Source organism: Bos taurus, chromosome 8, assembly GCF_002263795.3.
Source record: "Bos taurus isolate L1 Dominette 01449 registration number 42190680 breed Hereford chromosome 8, ARS-UCD2.0, whole genome shotgun sequence".
In the NCBI taxonomy this organism is placed as follows: Eukaryota; Metazoa; Chordata; class Mammalia; order Artiodactyla; family Bovidae; genus Bos; species Bos taurus.
The window spans coordinates 20,782,137-20,804,126 of NC_037335.1; positions in this window are offsets into that span (position 1 = coordinate 20,782,137).

Genomic DNA, 21,990 nt, shown 5'->3' on the forward strand with positions numbered 1-21,990 from the left:
TGGGTCATCCCAGTGCACCAGCCCCAAGCATCCTGTATCCTGCATCGAACCTGGACAGGCGATTCCTTTTTTATATATTATACATGTTTCAATGCCATTCTCCCAAATCATTCCCCCCTTCCCTCTCCCAGAGTCCAAAGGACTGTTCTATACACCTGTGTCTCTTTTGCTGTCTCGCATACAGGGTTATCGTTACCATCTTTCTAAATTCCATATGTAAGCATTAGTATATGTATTGGTGTTTTTATTTCTGGCTTACTTCACTCTGTATAATAGGCTCCAGTTTCATCCACCTCATTATAACTGATTCAAATGTATTCTTTTTAATGGCTGAGTAATACTCCATTGTGTATAAGTACCACAGCTTTCTTATCCATTCATCTGCTGATGGACATCTAGGTTGCTTCCATGTCCTGGCTATTATAAGCAGTGCTGTGATGAACATTGGGGTACACGTGTCTCTTTGAATTCTGGTTTCCTCGGTGCGTATGCCCAGCAGTGGGATTGCTGGATCATAAGGCAGTTCTATTTCCAGTTTTTTAAGGAATCTCCACACTGTTCTCCATAGTGGCTGTACTAGTTTGCATTCCCACCAACAGTGTAAGAGGGTTCCCTTTTCTCCACACCCTCTCCAGCATTTATTGCTTGTAGACTTTTGGATCGCAGCCATTTTGACTGGTGTGAGATGGTACCTCATTGTGGTTTTGATTTGCATTTCTCTGATAATGAGTGATGTTGAGCATCTTTTCATGTGTTTGTTAGCCATCTGTATGTCTTCTTTGGAGAAATGTCTATTCTTTGGCCCATTTTTTGATTGGGTCATTTATTTTTCTGGAATTGAGCTGTAGGAGTTGCTTGTATATTTTTGAGATTAGTTGTTTGTCAGTTGCTTCATTTGCTATGATTTTCTCCCATTCTGAAGGCTGTCTTTTCACCTTGCTTATAGTTTCCTTTGTTGTGCAGAAGCTTTTGATTTTAATTAGGTCCCATTTGTTTATTTTTGATTTTATTTCCAATATTCTGGGAGGTGGGTCATAGAGGATCCTGCTGTGATGTATGTCAGAGTGTTTTGCCTATGTTCTCCTCTAGGAGTTTTATAGTTTCTGGTCTTACGTTTAGATCTTTAATCCACTTGAGTTTATTTTTGTGTATGGTGTTAGAAAGTGTTCTAGTTTCATTCTTTTACAAGTGGTTGACCAGTTTTACCAGAACCTCTGTGGTAATTTTAATTTACTACATTAAAAGAATAACTAAAGTATACAAAACATTTCAAGACACACAAAAATATTTGAAAATAATTAAATATCCATGCTAGATAAATCTCTAAACAAACTAGGAATATAAAGGATTTTCTTCAAACTGGTAAAGCATCTATTAAAAATCTATAGTTAATATCATATTTAATGTGAGAGATGGAATGTTTTCTTCTGAAATTATAAACAAATTCACTTTCATCATTCTATTCAACATTATACCATAAGTCCTAGCCAATGTAATACAGCAATATAAATAAATTAAAGAAATCCATGTTAGAAAAAAAATCATCTTTACTTGTAAGCAACATGACCTTGTATGTAGAAAATACTAAAGGAAAAAAACACATTTAAATACAAGAGTTCAGTAAATCAAAGGACCCAAGATAAAATACAGAAACATCAATTAATTTTATGTATCAGCAATGAACTATGCTCATTTTTAAAATAGGATGACAATCTGTATACCAAAAACAAGACATTGCTGAGAGAAAGGAAAGGATATATAAAGAAATATTCTATTTTCATGTTCAATATTGCTACAGTGGAAATTCTCCTTAAATTGATCTATAAATTCAAAGTAATTTCTATTGAAATACCGTCAGGTTTATTTTCAGAAATTGACAATCTGTATTTAGAACTTATGTTGAAATGCAAAGGGCTGAAAATAGCCAAAATCAGTTTGAAAAAGAACAAAGTTGGAGGACTTATACTTTCAATTTCAAAAATTACTATAATCATACAGTAATCAAAATAGTGTGGCACTGGAAAAAGATATATAAATTAAAGGAAAACATTTGGGAGTCCAGAAGTAATTTCTTACATTTCTGGTTAATTGATCTTTAACAAATGTGTCAAGACAAATTCAAGGGGGAAAAATAGTCTATTTAATAAATAGTGCTGAAACAATTGAATATTCACATATAAAAAGATGAATTTAGACTCTTACTTCATACCAAACACAAAAATTAACAAAATGGATATTATACCTAAATGAGAAAGCAGGAACAATTACATTTTTAAAAAATTTTTATTTTATTTAACTTTACAATATTGTATTGGTTTTACCATATATCCAAATGAATCTGCCACAGGTATACATGTGTTCCCCATCCTGAACCTCCTTCCTCCTCCCTCCCCATACCATCCCTCTGGGTCGTCCCAGTGCACCAGCCCCAAGCATCCAGTATCGTGCATCGAACCTGGACTGGCGACTCGTTTCATACATGATATTATACATATTTCAATGCCATTCTCCCAAATCATCCCACCCTCTCCCTCTCCCACAGAGTCCAAAAGACTGTTCTATACATCTGTGTCTCTTTTGCTATCTCGTATACAGGGTTATTGTTACCATCTTTCTAAATTCCATATATATGCGTTAGTATACTGTATTGGTGTTTTTCTTTCTGGCTTACTTTACTCTGTATAATAGGCTCCAGTTTCATCCACCTCATTAGAACAATTACATTTTTAAAAGAACATATAGGAAAGATATCCTCAAGACCTTGGATTAGGCAAAGAGTTCTGAGATACAAGACCCAGAGCATGATGTATAAAAGAAAAAATTGATAAACTGGACATGATCAAATTAAAGATTCTGTGCTATTAAGAAAATGAAAAATTTAGCCACAGACTGAGAGAATTTGCAAATAAAATATTTTATAAACACCTTGTGTCCATGATACATAAAAAACACCAGTCAATAATAAGAAAAACCCAGTAAAAAAAATGTTGAGTAGACATTATAACAAAAAACATATGAATTAGATAATAAACTCTTCATACTTTTATAAGCCTGAGCACACTCAAGAATCTCTTCCTCTTCAAACTCTTCTTCTATATTTTTTTGCCATATCATTCATTAGCACTTACTGTTTATCATGTGTTGTTACCTGTCCTTACATATGCCTGCCTTGACTACTAAACTGGTATATAGATGTGAAAATGTCACTAAACAGTATGTTATAAATCTTTGAGTAACCCAGATTGTTCCTCAAATGTACTGTGGCTCATTGCATTGCAGAGAATAGCTGTGAATACTGATGATTAGGGAATCAGAAGACTGCAAAAGAGCTTTTCTTCCATGAAAGGTCAAACATAGTTATTTTTTTTTCTCTTCCTATCTACAAAGGGGAAGTTTCAGAGCTTCCTTTGCCTGTTCTTTTGAGTGTTAACAACTCTCACTATCGACCAGCATTATACACAGTTGGTCTGGTACTTTTAAGTTTTATTCCAGTTGATGTATGTACTTTTTAAAAAATAGCAGTTTAGTTTGGTCACTCGACCAAGGTTAACAATCAACTTCAAATTCTGTTCTACCATGCTGAACCGCCGAGACTATCTTCATTAAATTCACAGAGCCTGGAGAAATACTAGACAAGAGCTAGATATTCTTTAAGTCCAATATCTTCAAGATAATATGACATCCTAGGAATTCTAGTGGTATGCCTAGGTGTGTGGTCTATCAAATTAATAATTATTTCTTAATCAAACAGTAAAAGACACTGCTTTCCTGAACTAAGTACAAATATAAAATAAATAACTAATCCTTAATTATGTATGACATTATATACCAATTATTTGTGAAGAAGCCTGAGAGTGTTATAAATATAATCTCATTAGTTTTCTCAAATTTTCCATAAGTTTGAGAGGTAGTCACTATTATCTCTATATTTAACACATTACTATATTAATAAAAACTAGGCTCCTTTACATTTTATAATCACATTTACATTTATCATTCTATTAGCCCTTTCATGAAAGATACTGTTATCGTCTCTTTTCAAATGAGAAAACTGAAGTTAATCACTTCCTAAGATCTTTGCAATCATTAATATCGTTAAGAGCTAATCTTTACTTCTGAGAAAGTGCGCCTGATACAAAGCATCATCCTAATATAAAGAAGAGTTGGAGTATTGGATTTTGTATTAAGAAATGGGACAGTAAGGGGCAGAAAGGGGAACTTTAGGTACCAAGGCTAAATGCTTTAATCAGCATTTCCGTTAAGGTCAAACACCTGTTTTACTATTACTGTCTTTGTTCCTGGGCCTTCCCATCAAAACTTGAACCTATATGTTTAATCCTTAACAGTATATTCTAGAATAGAAAAAGTATGAGTAAAAAAGCTACGTTGCCTCAAACAATCATTGAATATAAGGCCCACGTAGCAAGGTTAACAGTCTTCAAACTTCCTAAAATGGTCTTCCTATTTGCCATTCAGAAGGCTACTGTCATATACACTCTGCATCCTAGTGGCAGATATGAACTGATGCTACAGAATGCTACTGGAGCAGGTAACTAGGGTTGAACTAGCTACTAGTAACTAGTGTATCTGTCCATATGAGTTAGCGCCTTCTTCACTTTCATACTAAGCACCCCGGCATTGCTGTTGCATTATGACACAGTGACAATATGAGGGTTTTAATATTTATATTTGAGTCTTAGTAGTTTAGGCAAATGCTAATTATTATAGCTTAAAAAAAAGGCAAAAAAATGAAGAAGAAAACTGATAGCATGGTATCTTTTGCCAGAAATAGTCTCTGGTAATGCAATTTCACAGGAATCACTGATTAAAGAAGAAATTGAGAAGACAGCAGAGGCAGTATGTAAAAAGCTCTGCTACTACATAACTTCTAAGTCCAACTTGTAGGTTGGATAAACCATAATTTATTGATTTTTACAATAGGAATACTATTTTTATCTATTGCATTAATATTCAGTAACAAATATTCAGTAGAAATATAATGTTTCGTATATATAAGCTTATAAAAATATTTGATTGCAGTATTAGAGGCAAAGGTCTGTGTGCCACTTACTCATTATACTGTGGGCTTTATGAATCAGTTTTCTTAAATGAAAAGTGAAGCTTGTGGTGTCTACCAGCCTAAGTTATCTGATATGTTTTTACTTAGAGAAGTAACTGAGACATTGCTGGCAAACAAACTATATTGACGATAATACAAAATTTGAACTATGGAATTATAAGAATTTGTTAATCTCTTGGTATCTGATAGAATCTGGCTTCCCAGGTGGCGCTGGTGGTAAACAATCCACATGGCAATGCAGGAAATGCCAGAAACACAGGTTTGATCCCTATCCCAACCTGATTGGGAAGATCCCCTGGAGTAAGCAATGGCAACTCACTCCAATATTCTTTCCTAGAAAATTCCATGGACAGAAGAGCATGGAAAACTATAGTCCATGCGGTTGCCAAGAGTCAGACATGACTGAGCATGCACACATGCACACATCTGATGCAATCTCTCACACTCAACCAAAACATTTGCTTCCTGTTCTGCCACCATCTTCTCAGTGCCATTCTTGTTATGACCGTCACAGAGAGGAGGTGTCCTATTCCCTTTAAATCAAGGGCGGAAGTCCTAAGAAGTCCACCTATACCACAAAATCAGCACGGAGGAACAGGAAGGCAATGATCACATGTATATTAGAGGATTTGCTTTGAATTAATTATTCCACACACTGTACTGCATCCTTAACAATCCATTAGATGACCACCACGTCTTTCTCTATACTCATATACTTTTGGCATTTGCCACGTAAACCAGATGTTGAAGCACGAAAGATTCAACCCATATTGGGTGAATAATTTTATGGGATTTTGTTAAGTACTGTTTGAATATTGAACACATGCTAGCATTACTATCTATATTAATTTTGTCAAAATGTTTGGAACATGTTTCCAGGTCATACTTACAATCAAGGTAGAGGGGCTTTCATTTAGCAAATTTATTCTTTAATTTGCTAAAAATTATTTTGAAAGTGCATATTGTGCTATGCAATTAGTTAATTTTTAAATTCACTGATGAATCAAGCATAGCTCCTGCTCTTATACATTTAATAATCTAGTGGGATAAAGATAATAAAGAAATGAAACAAGTAAGTTAGTATATGCCTTGGTCAGGATGTGTCAGATTAAGCTATGCTAATGAGAAACCCCCAAATCTCAATCACTTGACACCAGCAAAGCTTTTTCCCTTGCTCATGCAGTTTTCTCAGTGCAAGTCTATAGGAAGGGTCTGTACATTTTTGTCACTTAGGGACTTAGGCTGACAGAGGTTTTGTCTTATCTTGTGCTCCCTATAATCTCCACAGCAGTGGGAAATGAGTGTGGCAAGTCCTACACTCGTTCTTAAAATTTCTGTTCATGAGTGACTCATATCCCTTCCTGCTTATGTTTTCTTTTGCAAAGCAAGTCACATGTACATACTTAAATTCAAGGAATAAAGAAGTACAGCCCTACAATGTGTCCAGATGGAAGGAAGTAAAAAATATTCAATGAATAACTTTATTTATTCAATGAATAGCTTTTATATTGTGGAAATATGATTTCCACAAAATTTCAAATAAAGAGAGTCTAGAGAAAGAAATTATAGCATTAAGGAAAAAAAACCCATATACATGGGCTGTCTGAATATACTTTTGAGTCTCAAATAGATAAGAACTCAGCCAAGTAATGAACAGAAGAAAAAAATCTTATTAATGTGGGTACAAATTCTGAGGTTGGCAAGAGCTGGGCCATTACAAGGAATAGAAAAAGATTTGGCATAACTGAAGCATGATAAGTAAGGAAGGGACTAGAAAAAGGGGCTGGGATAAGGTCTGTTAGAGCTCATATGCCACAGTTACGAGAGCTTTAAGTCAAGGAGAGCTTTAAGCCATGGAGTAACATCATCTGATTTATGACTGCCGTGTGGAGCATAATGCTGCAGGTCAAGAGTAGGAACTGTAATGATACAGAGTTATTAAGAGTGGAAGGAGCCAACAGTAACTGTGGCCCACCCACACTAGGCGGCCATACAAAGCTAACACAGGGGATTACCCTGGAACACCTGGCTCTGGTGACAAGGGGGAATTGCAACCTGGGTGCCATAGGACATCTTCTACATAAGGCCATTTCTTCACAAACAGGAGATGCGGCTGATATACCTAGTACGTAGGGGGAAAAAAACAACAACACACAGGCAAATGAAGAGACAAAGGAATACCTTCCAAATGAAAGAAGAAGACAAAAACACAGAAAAAGAACTAAAGGAAACAAAGATAGGCAATTTATCAGGTAAAGAGTTCCAAGTAATTGACATAAAGTTGCTTACTGAACTCAGGAAAAGAATGCATGAACAGAGTGAGAACGTCAACAAAGAAACAGAAAAATATAAAAAAGAACCAATCAAAGAACTTAAGAACACAGCAACTGAGATGACAAATGCACTAGAGGTAATCAACAGGAGATGAGAGGATGCAGAAGACTGAATTAGTGATCTGGAAGACACAGTAGTAGAAATCACCCATTTAGGATGGCAAAAAAATAAAAATTAAAAAAAAATTAAATGAGGATAGTTTAAGGGATCTCTGGGATAGCATCAAACATAGGGATGTTTGTGTTATAGGGGTTCCATAAGGAGGAGAGAGAAAAGGACAAAAGACTTATTTGAAGAAATAATGGTTGAAAACACCCCTAAGCTGGTGAAGGAAACAGACATCCAAATCCAACAAGCCCAGAGAATCCCAAACAAGATTAACTGAAGAGACCCATAAACCGAAACATACTCAAATTAAAATGTCAAAGATTAAAGATAAAGAATAGAATCTTAAAGCAGGAAGAGAAAAACTGTAGGTATACCTTAGAGCTGTTGCAGGTTCAGTTTCAAACCAGAGCAATAGAGTGAATATACCAATAAAGTAAATCATCCCCAGACAGCAGAATACACATTCTTTTAAATTGTACTTGGAATATTCTCCAAGATAGGTCATATGCTGGACCACAAAGCAAGTCTCAATTAAGAAGATTTAAATCATATCAAGCGTCTTTTCTGAACTTAATGGAATAAAATGACAAAATGAAGCATTCATTTATGATAAAATTTCTCAGAATGTGTATAGAGGAAATGTACCTCAACATAATAAAGGTCATATGTGACAAACCCTGTAAAAAACTGAGAGCTTTTCCTCTAGAGTAAAGAACAAGACAAGGATGCCCACTCTCACCACTTATATTCAACGTAGTCTCAGCAATCAGGCAAGAAAAATAAACAGCATCCAATTTGGAAAGAAGTAAAGCTGTCACTATTTGCTGATAACATGATACTATATATAGAAAATCCTAAAGATGTCACTAAAAAACTACTAGAATTGAGAAATGGATTCAGTGAAGTTGCAGAGTATAAAATCAATTCACAGAAATATGTTACATTTCTATACACTAATACATTTTCAGAAAGAGAAATTAAGAAAATAATCCCATTAGTAACTGCATCAAAAAGAATAAAACACGTAGGAATAAATTTAACTAAGGAGGTGAATTATTTGTACTCTGAAAAGTATAAGGCACTGATGACAGAAATAAAACAGTGCCTACTTAACTAAGTCACCTTGACACTAAAAAACAAAGCAAGGAGCTCCATATGATCAATGTATCTGCTTTTAAAGAGTAACTTACTCACAGAGTTATGATCATATGGACAATGATCACAGCTGCACTCCACACCACTTATGGGCCACTGAAATAATTATATAGTTACCCTAGAGTATGATGGTATGTGCTTTGAAATAGGATGTGCTTTCCTAAGTCGAGATTTATGAATGAATAACTAATCTTGTGGGTACCAGGAACACATTAGTGAAGATTTTAATCATTGCTTGGGGACTAAGAGAGCATAGAGGCCACCTGGTCCTAATGATTATTTAACATATTTATTAACTACCGTCCTAAAAGAAATCAATCCTGAATATTCATTGGAAGAACTGATGCTGAAGCTGAAACTCCAATACTTTGGCCACCTGATGCAAAGAGCTGACTCATTTGAAAAGACTGTGATTCTGGGAAAGATTGAGGGCAGGATGAGAAGGGGATGACAGAGGATGAGATGGCTGGATGGCATCACAGACTCAATGGACATGAGTTTGAGTAAACTCCAGGAGTTGGTGATGGACAGGGAGGCCTAGTGTGATGCAGTCTATGGGGTTGCAAAGAGCTGGACATGACTGAGTGACTGAACTGAACTATTTGACTACCAGGCTGTTGATGACAGAATGATAATTTGCTGCACAGTACAGTCCTGGATAGCATCAGTAGAAAGATAGGAGAAACTGTAAGGACTCAAGATAGTGGCCATTATGCTAACATCCATACATGACACAAATAAATGGAAAATTATACTGTGCTCATGGGTTGGAAAAATTAAAACTGTCACAATTTCCATATTACCCAAAGCAATCTAGAGATTCAATGAAATCTGTTATCAAAACACAAATGACATTTTTCAAAGATCTAGGACAAACAATCCTAAAATTTGTATAGAACCACAAAAGACCCCAAATGCCAAAGCAATCTTGAGAAAGAGGATGTAAGTATCATACTGCCTGATTTCAAACTATACTACAAAGCTATAGTAATCAAAACCTTATAGGACAGGCACAAAATGGACATATAGCTCTGTGGAACAGAATAGAGGGCCCAGAAACAAGTCCATGTTCACATGATCAATTAATTTACAGCAAAGGAACCAAGAATATACAATGGGGAAAAGCTGATCTCTTCAATAAATGGTGTTGGGAAAACTTGACAGCTACATGCAAAAGAATGAAACTGGACTACTTTTTTATAACACAAAGCTAAGCTCCAAGTGGGTTGAAGACTGAGACATAATACCCCAAACCATAAAACTCTTAGAAGGAAACATAGGCAGTATACTCTTTGCCATCAGTCCTAGTAATATTTTTTGGACATGTGTCCTCAGATAAGGGCAACAAAAGCAAAAATAAACAAATGGGACTCCATCAAACTAAAAATCTTTTGCAGAGTAAAGGAAACCATCAACAAAATGAAAAGGCAACCTACTCAATGGGAGAAGTTTTTTGCAAATAATGTATGTGATAAGGGTTGATATCTAAAATACATAAAGAACTCGCAAAACTCAATATCCCAAAACAACCAGATTAAAAATGGGGCAGAGGACCTGAATTTTTCCAAGGAAGACATACAGATGGGCAACAGGCACATGGAAAAATGCTAAGCATCATGAATTAAGAGGGAAATGCAAACCAAAACCACACTGAGATGTCACTTCATACTCATCGAATGGTTATTACAGACAACAAACAACAAGCGTTGGTAAGATGGTGGGGAAAAGGAAACACTTGTGCACTGTGGGTGGGAATATAAATTGGTGCTGCCACTATGGAGAATAGTATGGAGCTTCCTCAAAAAATTAAAATAGAATTATGATACAAATTAGCAATTCCAACTCTGGGTATGAAAAAGCCCCCATGAATTTGAAAAGATAATCACCTCTATGTTCACTGCAGTATTATTTATAATATCTGCAGCCTAACGGTCCATCTATGAATGAATGGATAAAGAAAATGTGGTGCAAACACACACACGTGCACAAAATGGAATATTACCAGCCATGAAAAGAATGGAACCTTGTCATGCGCAACAACATGGACAGACCTAGAGGGCATTATGCTAAGTGAAATAAGTCAGATAAGGACAAACGTCATACAATTTCATTCACATGTGGAATCTAAAAAACAAAAACCCCAAACAAAACAGAAAGAGATTCAGATACAGAAAACTACGTAGTGGATTGCCAGAGGGAACAGGGTTGGTGAGGTGGGCATAATAGCTACAGGGAATTAATAAACACAAACTTCTAGTTATAAGATGAATAAGTAATGGGGATATAATGTACAGCATGGGGAATAGAGTCAGTAACATTTTAATAACTTTGTACTGTGACAGATGACTTACCATGATGCTTAATTTGTAATGTATATAAATTTTAATTCACTATGTTGAGCATGTTAAACTAACATAACATTGTATATAAATTATACCTCAACTTAAAAAAAATACTTTTAGTTAAAAAATACAAGTGGAAAGAAATCCACCTGTAGTAGAGAAAGAAAAGATAAAATTTCCAGATAACTTTTGATGGAAGAAACAATAGGACATTCAGATAGAGTAGCTATGTGAGTTAAGGAAAAGATAACTCAAGAATGATTCCTAAATTTCTCGTCTGAGTTATTGTGTGGGAAGTAGTTTCATTCACAAAGTTAAGACAGAGAAAGGAGGTTTTCGTTTTTTCATTTTTTTCATTCACTGGTTTGTAAGGGTGGCTGCATGACAGTTTAAGAGTTTGATTTAAAAGTTAATTTTAAGAAAGCTGAGACATTCAAATGCAGATCAAGCAGGAAGTTGTCTATTCAAGTCTGGAGTCCATGAGAGATATCCTGGCTGGTTATATGCCGGGGTCCAGCCCCGGCTGATCCAGGGTATTCGAAGCGGGGAAGGCGTCGGCGAGGATCAGGATACAATAGCTTCAATTAGATATTAATTAGAGACGTAAAGAGTAATAGAATGAGGATAGCTCAGCAGGAATATTCAATGGAGAAAAGAGGCTGAGTAGCTTGGTTTACGCGGGAGACCAATAAAACTTCAAGACAAGAAGCTTGCACCACCTACATAGGCTGCAGGCGTCCTTCCATTCTCCCGAAGGAGAGGAGACACTGAGGCCTCCCTGGTCGGATCTTAGAAGCCCAGGCAAAATTAGTAAGCATGGTGGGTTCCGTGCTCCAGATGGAGACTCAGCCCGAGTGAGAGAGAGAGTGACATGGGGAGACCAGTATTTCGAGAAACTGATCCCAATTCTTTATTTTCCATGGTCTACTTTTATACACTGAGATGTTATGCAAAAGTCACACGGGGTCAGCAGTCCTGACTTTTATCAAAGTCAGGTGCTTCATACAAATGTATACAGAGGTCTTAGGGGTGTTACATCATCTTCTGGCCAGGGGGCCTGCTGACAATTTATGACCCTCTCCTTGTGACAGTGATCAGTCAACCAGGACACTTATTTCTCCAGGGGTGATTATTCTTAAAACAGACGCCACCCAAATAAAGTTACATTCCTATAGGGTGAGGGTATAGTGGGTTTTAGTTAAGGAAAGAATTTACTTAGCCTAAGGTCTAATGTGATTTATATCAAAGGTTAATACTTATTTCTTCTATATATTCATTAATGTGTGTAAGGGCAGGGGATGTGGAGACTTAGCAACAAACATTGGCTCAACAAGTGAAAAACCCTTCACCAATACAATTTCTAATCAGCCCATTATACTTATACTAATAGTTTTCTAACTTTTCTAAGGAACCTGTTTTTAGAAAGTTTAAAGCATCTTGTGCCTCTCACGGTTGGGAGGCTGTGAGCAATCACATGTGGCCGGACAAGCCTGTCAGGCAGGCTAGAGAACCTTCAGAGGAGTTTGTAGGTTAAAACACTCTTGTCACGCCCAGGAGTTTTTATTAACTGGAGCTCTAAGTTAACTCCTTCTCCGAAAGAGGTGGTGGGGGACAGCCCCCTGTAAAGTCAGAGGTGTAGGTGAGAGTACAAAGTAGTAAAGTAGGCACGCTCTGGTTATGGGGGTAGATGCTCAAGGATTTCCAGGGGGACTCCTGAGGCTCGATCCCGCCTTTACGTATGTCGAGCCTCCTTCCTCATGACCTTTGCCACGGGCGGAGTACCTCACTCTGGCCCCCAACAGTTATATATATTTGGGAGTAAGATGGAGAAGCTCTATACAGTCAGCAAAAACAAGACCAGGAGCTGACTGTGGCTCAGACCATGAACTCCTTATTGCCAAATTCAGACTTAAATTGAAGAAAGTAGGGAAAACCACCAGACCATTCAGGTATGAGCTAAATCAAATCCCTTATGATTATACAGTGGAAGTGAGAAATAGATTTAAGGGCCTAGATCTGATAAATAGAGTGCCTGATGAACTATGGAATGAGGTTCGTAACATTGTACAGGAGACAGGGATCAAGACCATTCCCATAGAAAACAAATGCAAAAAAGCAAAATGGCTGTCTGGGGAGGCCTTACAAATAGCTGTGAAAAGAAGAGAAGCGAAAAGCAAAGGAGAAAAGGAAAGATATAAACATCTGAATGCAGAGTTCCAAAGAATAGCAAGAAGAGATAAGAAAGCCTTCTTCAGCGATCAATGCAAAGAAATAGAGGAAAACAACAGAATGGGAAAGACTAGAGATCTCTTCAAGAAAATCAGAGATACCAAAGGAACATTTCATGCAAAGATGAGCTCGATAAAGGACAGAAATGGTATGGACCTAACAGAAGCAGAAGATATTAAGAAGAGGTGGCAAGAATACACAGAAGAACTGTACAAAAAAGATCATGACCCAGATAATCACGATGGTGTGATCACTGACCTAGAGCCAGACATCCTGGAATGTGAAGTCAAGTGGGCCTTAGGAGTCATCACTATGAACAAAGCTAGTGGAGGTGATGGAATTCCAGGTGAGCTATTCCAAATCCTGAAAGATGATGCTGTGAAAGTGCTACACTCAATATGCCAGCAAAGTTGGAAAACTCAGCAGTGGTCACAGGACTGGAAAAGGTCAGTTTTCATTCCAATCCCAAAGAAGGCAATGCCAAAGAATGCTCAAACTACTGCACACTTGCACTCATCTCACACGCTAGTAAAGTAATGCTCAAAATTCTCCAAGCCAGGCTTCAGCAATATGTGAACAATGAACTTCCTGATGTTCAAGCTGGTTTTAGAAAAGGCAGAGGAACCAGAGATCAAATTGCCAACATCCGCTGGATCATGGAAAACGCGAGAGTTCCAGAAAAACATCTATTTCTGCTTTATTGACTATGCCAAAGCCTTTGACTGTGTGGATCACAATAAATTGTGGAAAATTCTGAAAGAGATGGGAATACCAGACCACCTGACCTGCCTCTTGAGATATTTGTATGCAGGTCAGGAAGCAACAGTTAGAACTGGACATGGAACAACAGACTGGTTCCAAATAGGAAAAGGAGGACGTCAAGGCTGTTTATTGTCACCCTGTTTATTTAACTTATATGCAGAGTACATCATGAGAAACGCTGGACTGGAAGAAACACAAGCTGGAATCAAGATTGCAGGGAGAAATATCAATAACCTCAGATATGCAGATGACACCACCCTTATGGCAGAAAGTGAAGAGGAACTAAAAAGCCTCTTGATGAAGGTGAAAGTGGAGAGTGAAAAAGTTGGCTTAAAGCTCAACATTCAGAAAATGAAGATCATGGCATCCGGTCCCACCACTTCATGGGAAATAGATGGGGAAACAGTGGAAACAGTGTCAGACTTTATTTTTCTGGGCTCCAAAATCACTGCAGATGGTGACTGCAGCCATGAAATTAAAAGACGCTTACTCCTTGGAAGGAAAGTTATGACCAACCTGGATAGCGTATTCAAAAGCAAAGATATTACTTTGCCAACAAAGATTCGTCTAGTCAAGGCTATGGTTTTTCCTGTGGTCATGTATGGATGTGAGAGTTGGACTGTGAAGAAGGCTGAGTGCCGAAGAATTGATGCTTTTGAACTGTGGTGTTGGAGAAGACTCTTGCGAGTCCCTTGGACTGCAAGGAGATCCAACCAGTCCATTCTGAAGGAGATCAGCCCTGGGATTTCTTTGGAGGGAATGATGCCAAAGCTGAAACTGCAGTACTTTGGTCACCTCATGCGAAGAGTTGACTCATTGGAAAAGACTCTGATGCTGGGAGGGATTGGGGGCAGGAGGAGAAGGGGACGACAGAGGATGAGATGGCTGGATGGCATCACTGACTCGATGGACATGAGTCTGAATGAACTCCGGGAGGTGGTGATGGACAGGGAGGCCTGGCATGCTGCGATTCATGGAGTCGAAAAGAGTCGGACACGACTGAGCGACTGATCTGATCTGATGGGGTCACACAGAGTCCGACACCACTAAAACAACTTAGGAGCAGCAGAAGCAGCAGCTTGGGCTTATTTAAACCAAGGGAAGAGATATTTCATGGAGAGAGTGAATTTAAGAAAGAGAGAGGGCTCAGGACAGAGTCCCGGAGAGCTTAAATATTTAGAGGTCAGTAGAGGAAGTACTCGGAGAAGGCAATGGCAACCCCCTCCCGTACTCTTGCCCGGGGAATCCCATGGACGGAGGAGCCTGGTGGGCTCCAAGTCCATGGGATCGCTAAGAGTCAGACACGACTGAGCGACTTCACTTTCACTTTTCACTTTCATGCATTGGAGAAGGAAATGGCAACCCACTCCAGTGTTCTTGCCTGGAGAATCCCAGGGACGGGGGAGCCTGGTGGGCTGCCCTCTATGGGGTCGCACAGAGTCGGACACGACTGAAGCGACTTAGCGGCAGCAGGAGCAGAGGAAGCACTGGCAGAAGCGTCTGAAAAGACAAAACGTCTTATCATAGAATCCAAGGGCAGTATGAGCTTTGCTATGGAAAGGATGATAAGTTATTTCAAGAGCTCTGGGAAAGTCAAATCAGATTAGGACAGAAACAGCAGCACTGGTTTTATTTGTTCATTTATTTGTTCAGTTCAGAACAGTATTTCCAGCTTTGTTTCATTACTTCATTTAATCAAATATTTATTCTCCGCCTGCTGCTGCTGCTTAGTCGCTTCAGTCGTGTCCGACTCTATGCAACCCCATAGACGGTAGCCCACCAGGTTCCCCCGTCTCTGGGTTCTCCAGGCAAGAACACTGGAGTGGGTTGCCATTTCCTTCTCCAATGCATGAAAGTGAAAAGTGAAAGTGAAGTCGCTCAGTCCTGTCCAACTCTCAGCAACCCAATGGACTTCAGCCTACCAGGCTCCTCCGTCCGTGGGATTTTTCCAGGCAAGAGTACTGGAGTGGGGTGCCATTGCCTTCTCCGTTATTCTATGCCTACTGTAGACCAAGAACTATTCTAATTTTTAGAATATGATGGCAAGTAAGACAGTCGTGGTTTCTGCCACCAAGAAGCTTACATTCTGCTAGCATAAACAAACAATAAACAGGGTAAATAAATTAGATAATTAACTAGATAGTAAACTAACAAGTGCTGTGAAGAAAGGCAAATGTTATAGAGTATTATCAGGCTACCTGATTTAGGTTTAGGGAATAGACAAGGGATATCAAAATGTCTTGTAATGTGATTATAAACAAAGTGTGCTTATTTCCTTGAGTTGGATGATATCAAATATAATTTAGTTCAAAACTTCATAAACAATATAAGTAAAGACAATAGTGGGAAATTCATTTATTAACTGGAAGTGACACTTTTAATGACCTTAACATTGGTGCTAGTTCTGTGAGGAAAAGAAAGCAGAGTGTTAGAAGGCAATTCAAAGCATACATTTCATATCCATAGGATATTCCCACTGTATCACAAGAACTCTGAGGTTTTTCAGATTGATGTTAACATGTTTTCTGTGTATTTCCAAAGAGAAGCAAATATATATTCTGTGTCATCTACAGTTGTGCTCCATATAATTAAGCTGTGTGACAACTATCTATATGTATGTGTTCCAGCAAGGCAGTCTGCCAGGAAACGCAAGGAAGAAAATTGTCATTTGTTCTATACTCTGGCCATAACCCTCCTCCCAAATTGGCTATTTCTGTCCCTGCTCCAGGGAAGACAATTCTGTTCACTGAAGAACCTAGAGACCCAGGGAAGGGAGATGTGACAGTGAAGTTGCCTGAACCTTCTCTTTGGTGGAGCAAATTTGCAAAACTCCTCGCATTGACTACTAGATATGAGCAAGTTTTCCAGGAATCTCGAGTTATACAAGTGCTTCTCTTGCAGGACAAAACTAGTCTTCTCGGATGATCTGAAGAATTGCAGAATGTAGGGCTCTATCCTAGACCACTTCCTAAAAGCAACAGGGGTTTGAATTCAAATCTGTAGCAATTAAAATCATTTCCCCAATTTTGTTCAGAACCAGATAATATAAACATCTTTGCCATGTAGTCTCAAGAAATTTCAGGGCTTTAATTTTCTGCATTTACTAGAGAGCACTAACTCAGCATAACCTGTACTCCCTTATTACTTCTGATGATTTTTAACTTCCTAGAGCAGATAACTGAAGTTTAAGCCATTTTAGTGTTCATGTGATCTGTTAGCATTGCCTATAATGTAAAATACAAACTGTACAGTTGCTGCTAAGATATTAAGAAATACCCTATTTCTTATGGGCAAGAAGTGAACGTTAGAAGGCACCTGGAGCTTATAAGGAGAACACGCATGGGGGACTTGATAGGGTAAACAGGTTCCAATGAAAGTCTAAATCATTGACTCCTCTTTTCTCTCCTATGAATATTTTCCTTCATGCCACACCCTCTCAAGTAACCACATTGTCTGGAAGCTGAAATATTTATGTAAGACTAATTTAAGAATTGATTTCTTTTATCTATACTTGTTTTCTATCCAACAGACATAGTTTTCAAATAGTCTTATCTAGTTGCCTATCTCCCATGAAGCTTGTTTGTTTCAAAATATAATAGATTTTCGTAAGCTTCTGAAAACCAAATTGGTCTTTTTCTTTATTAAATTACCCCCAGAAACTCAAAGGAATGTGAACAATGAATTGAAATCCTAAGTACTAGACATCAATTTTTTTCCATTTCACCCAAGCCTGAATCTGCAAGTCCCTGTGGGGGAAATAAGATAGGAGTGAAATCGGCCATCATGCTTCTTTTTTTCCTCCTCACATAATTGACAGCTCTCAACCAGTTCCTTTGAATATATGCTGCCATCCTGTCAACTGTGAGAAAAACATAGCCTAGAATGATTTCATTCTTATAAAATCTAAGTCACCCCGTGGTGAATGCCATCAGCTCACCATGCACCAGTAGAAGAAGAGAGGCTTAGGGAGTTTCAGGGCACAACACGCAGTGTGCATGCTCAGTTGTGTCTGACTCTTTGTGGCCCCATGGACTGTAGCCCATCAGGCTCCTCTCTCCATGGGATTTTCCAGGCAAGCATACTGGAGCTGGTTGCCATTTCCTACTCTATGGGATCTTCCCAACCCAGGGATCAAAGCCATGTCTCTTGCGTCTCCTGCATTGGCAGTTGCGTTCTTTACCACTAGCACCACCTGAAGGAGAGAAAACCACTACTAAATGACACAGCTTATTTTTATTTGTTTTATAACCCACTGGTGACCTATAGTGTGAACTTCAAGCAGGGGGTGAGAAGGGTATCATACCAAGCAAGGCAGAACACTTAGGAGCACGTTAGAGTCCAACCTAGTCATCTACCTTACATGGTACACAACTGTCTCTGAGATGGGAACCCGAGCAACAAGCCAGATGTTTCTCATTAAATCTTCATCTATGTCATCTCAAAATTATTGTATTGATAGATATTCCACAGGGCAGTGATGATAACATTATGAACAGTTTGATCAATATTTGCAGTTATCTAACCTCACGTAAAGCACACATGATAAACATGGAGAGAATCCCACTCTTAAACATCTATTCTTTGCATTGCCTAACTATGTCTCATTCTTACTTCTCAGGTGTGAAATTCCACCACATCAAGATTCACTTTGGTTAACAAGACCATTTTGAAAGGTAAATAACTAACAAAATTAGTTTAACAATTAAGTCCTTTATGGAGAGTGTGCAGTTGCTTAAATTACTTCCCTCCTAAACTCCAGTTGAGGTATCCCCAGAGTAATGAGCACTTTGATAGCAGAAACTTAGAAAGCAGAAGAGCAATTTTGGAATATGAGGAGACGGGCTTAGGTAAAGACATGCTTAGGTTGAACTTAAAAACTGAGATTTAGAGCAGCCAAAGGCATGATGAAATAGGCACAGGAGTAAAGAAAAAAAATAAATAAATAAATAAGGAGGAGGAGGCCCTAAAAACAAAGGATAAATATTAATACTTCAAAAATTTGTCCTGAACTTGACATACTCCCAGTTTTCAGTGTAATACTGACTCTTGACTATTCAGATATTAGATATAACATATTTCCCTCATGGCTCAGATGGTAAAGAATCTGTCTGCAATGCAGAAGACCTGGGTTTGATTCCTGGGTCGGGAAGATCTTCTGGAGAACAGAATGACTACCCCTCCAGTATTCTTGCCTGGGGAATTCCATGGACAGAGGAGCCCAATGGGCTATAGTCCATGGAGTCACAAAGAGTCAGACATGGCTGAGCAATGAACACCAAATGGTAACTGTTAAAATTAGCCTTCATCTCCTCAGACACCATAGAAACAGATACATCACCTCAAAACTCATTATTATGTGATTTAAAAAATCTCCATATAAATTTATATTCTAAATTTTGATAACAGTTAAGACGAATAAGGGCTTCCTAGGTGGCATGAGTGGTAAAGAACCTATATGCCAATGCAGGAGACTTAAGAGATGTGAATTCAATCCCTGGGTTGGGAAGATCCCTGGAGGAGGGCATGACAACCCACTCCAGTATTCTTGGAAAATCTTGTGGACAGAGGAGTCTGGCAGACTACAGTCCATAGGGTCACACAGAGTAGGACACAACTAAAGTGACTTAGGGGGCCTAGAGGAGCAGGAGGGCCGAGAAGGGTGATCCCATGTTGAAGGTCAGGAAGGGTGGCGGTGAAGAGATATCCCTGTCCAAGGTAAGAGAAACCCAAGTAAGATGGTAAGTGTTGCAAGAGGGCATCAGAGGGAAGACACACTGAAACCATAATCACAGAAAACTAGTCAATCTAATCACACTAGGACCACAGCCTTGTCTAACTCAATGAAACTAAGCCATGCCCGTGGGGCAAACCAAGACTGGCGGGTCATGGTGGAGAGATCTGACAGAATGTGGTCCACTGGAGAAGGGAATGGCAAACCACTTCAGTATTCTTGCCTTGAGAACCCCATGAACTGTATGAAAAGGCAAAATGATAGGATACTGAAAGAGGAACTCCCCAGGTCAGTAGGTGCCCAATATGCTACTGGAGATCAGTGGAGAAATAACTCCAGAAAGAATGAAGGGATGGAGACAAAGCAGAAACAATACCTAGTTGTGGATGTGACTGGTGACAGAAGTAAGGTCCAATGCTGTAAAGAGCAATATTGCATAGGAACCTGGAATGTCAGGTCCATGTATCAAGGCAAATTGGAAGTGGTCAAACAAGAGATGGCAAGAGTGAATGTCGACATTCTAGGAATCAGCAAACTGAAATGGACTGGAATGGTTGAATTTAACTCAGATGACCATTATATCTACTACTGTGGGCAGGAATCTCTTAGAATAAATGGAGTAGCCATCATGGTCAACAAGAGCCTGAAATGCAGTACTTGGATGCAATCTCAAACACGACAGAATGATCTCTCTTCGTTTCCAAGGCAAACCATTCAATATCACAGTAATCCAAGTCTATGCCCCAACCAGTAACGCTGAAGAAGCTGAAGTTGAACGGTTCTATGTAGACCTACAAGACCTTTTAGAACTAACACCCAAAAAAGATGTCCTTTTCATTATAGGGGACTGGAATGCAAAAGTAGGAAGTCAAGAAACACCTGGAGTAACAGGCAAATTTGGCTTTGGAATACGGAATAAAGCAGGGCAAAGACTAATAGAATTTTGCCAAGAAAATGCACTGGTCATAGAAAACACCCTCTTCCAACAACACAAGAGAAGACTCTACACATGGACATCACCAGATGGTCAACACCGAAATCAGATTGATTATATTCTTTTGAGCCAAAGATGGAGAAGCTCTATACAGTCAGCAAAAACAAGACCAGGAGCTGACTGTGGCTCAGACCATGAACTCCTTATTACCAAATTCAGACTTAAATTGAAGAAAGTAGGGAAAACCACCAGACCATTCAGGTATGACCTAAATCAAATCCCTTATGATTATACAGTGGAAGTGAGAAATAGATGTAAGGGCCTAGATCTGATAGATAGAGTGCCTGATGAACTATGGAATGAGGTTCATAACATTGTACAGGAGACAAGGATCAAGACCATCCCCATGGAAAAGAAATGCAAAAAAGCAAAATGGCTGTCTGGGGAGGCCTTACAAATAGCTGTGAAAAGAAGAGAAGCGAAAAGCAAAGGAGAAAAGGAAAGATATAAGCATCTGAATGCAGAGTTCCAAAGAATAGCAAGAAGAGATAAGAAAGCCTTCTTCAGTGATCAATGCAAAGAAATAGAGGAAAACAACAGAAAGGGAGACCAGAGATCTCTTCAAGAAAATTAGAGATACCAAGGGAACATTTCATGCAAAGATGGGCTCAATAAAGGACAGAAATGGTATGGACCTAACAGAAGCAGAAGATATTAAGAACAGTTGGCAAGAATACACAGAAGAACTGTACAAAAAAGAGCTCCACGACCCAGATAATCACGATGGTGTGATCACTGACCTAGAGCCAGACATCCTGGAATGTGAAGTCAAGTGGGTCTTAGAAAGCATCACTATGAACAAAGCTAGTGGAGGTGATGGAATTCCAGTGGAGCTATTCCAAATCCTGAAAGATGATGCTGTGAAAGTGCTGCACTCAATATGCCAGCAAATTTGGAAAACTCAGCAGTGGCCACAGGACTGGAAAAGGTCAGTTTTCATTCCAATCCCAAAGAAAGGCAATGCCAAAGAATGCTCAAACGACCGCACAATTGCACTCATCTCACAAGCTAGTAAATTAATGCTCAAAATTCTCCAAGCCAGGCTTCAGCAATATGTGAACTGTGAACTTCCTGATGTTCTAAAACCTGAAGCTGGTTTTAGAAAAGGCAGAGGAACCAGAGATCAAATTGCCAACATCTGCTGGATCATGGGAAAAGAAAGAGAGTTCCAGAAAAACATCTATTTCTACTTTATTGACTATGGCAAAGCCTTTGACTGTGTGGATCACAATAAACTGTGGAAAATTCTGAAAGA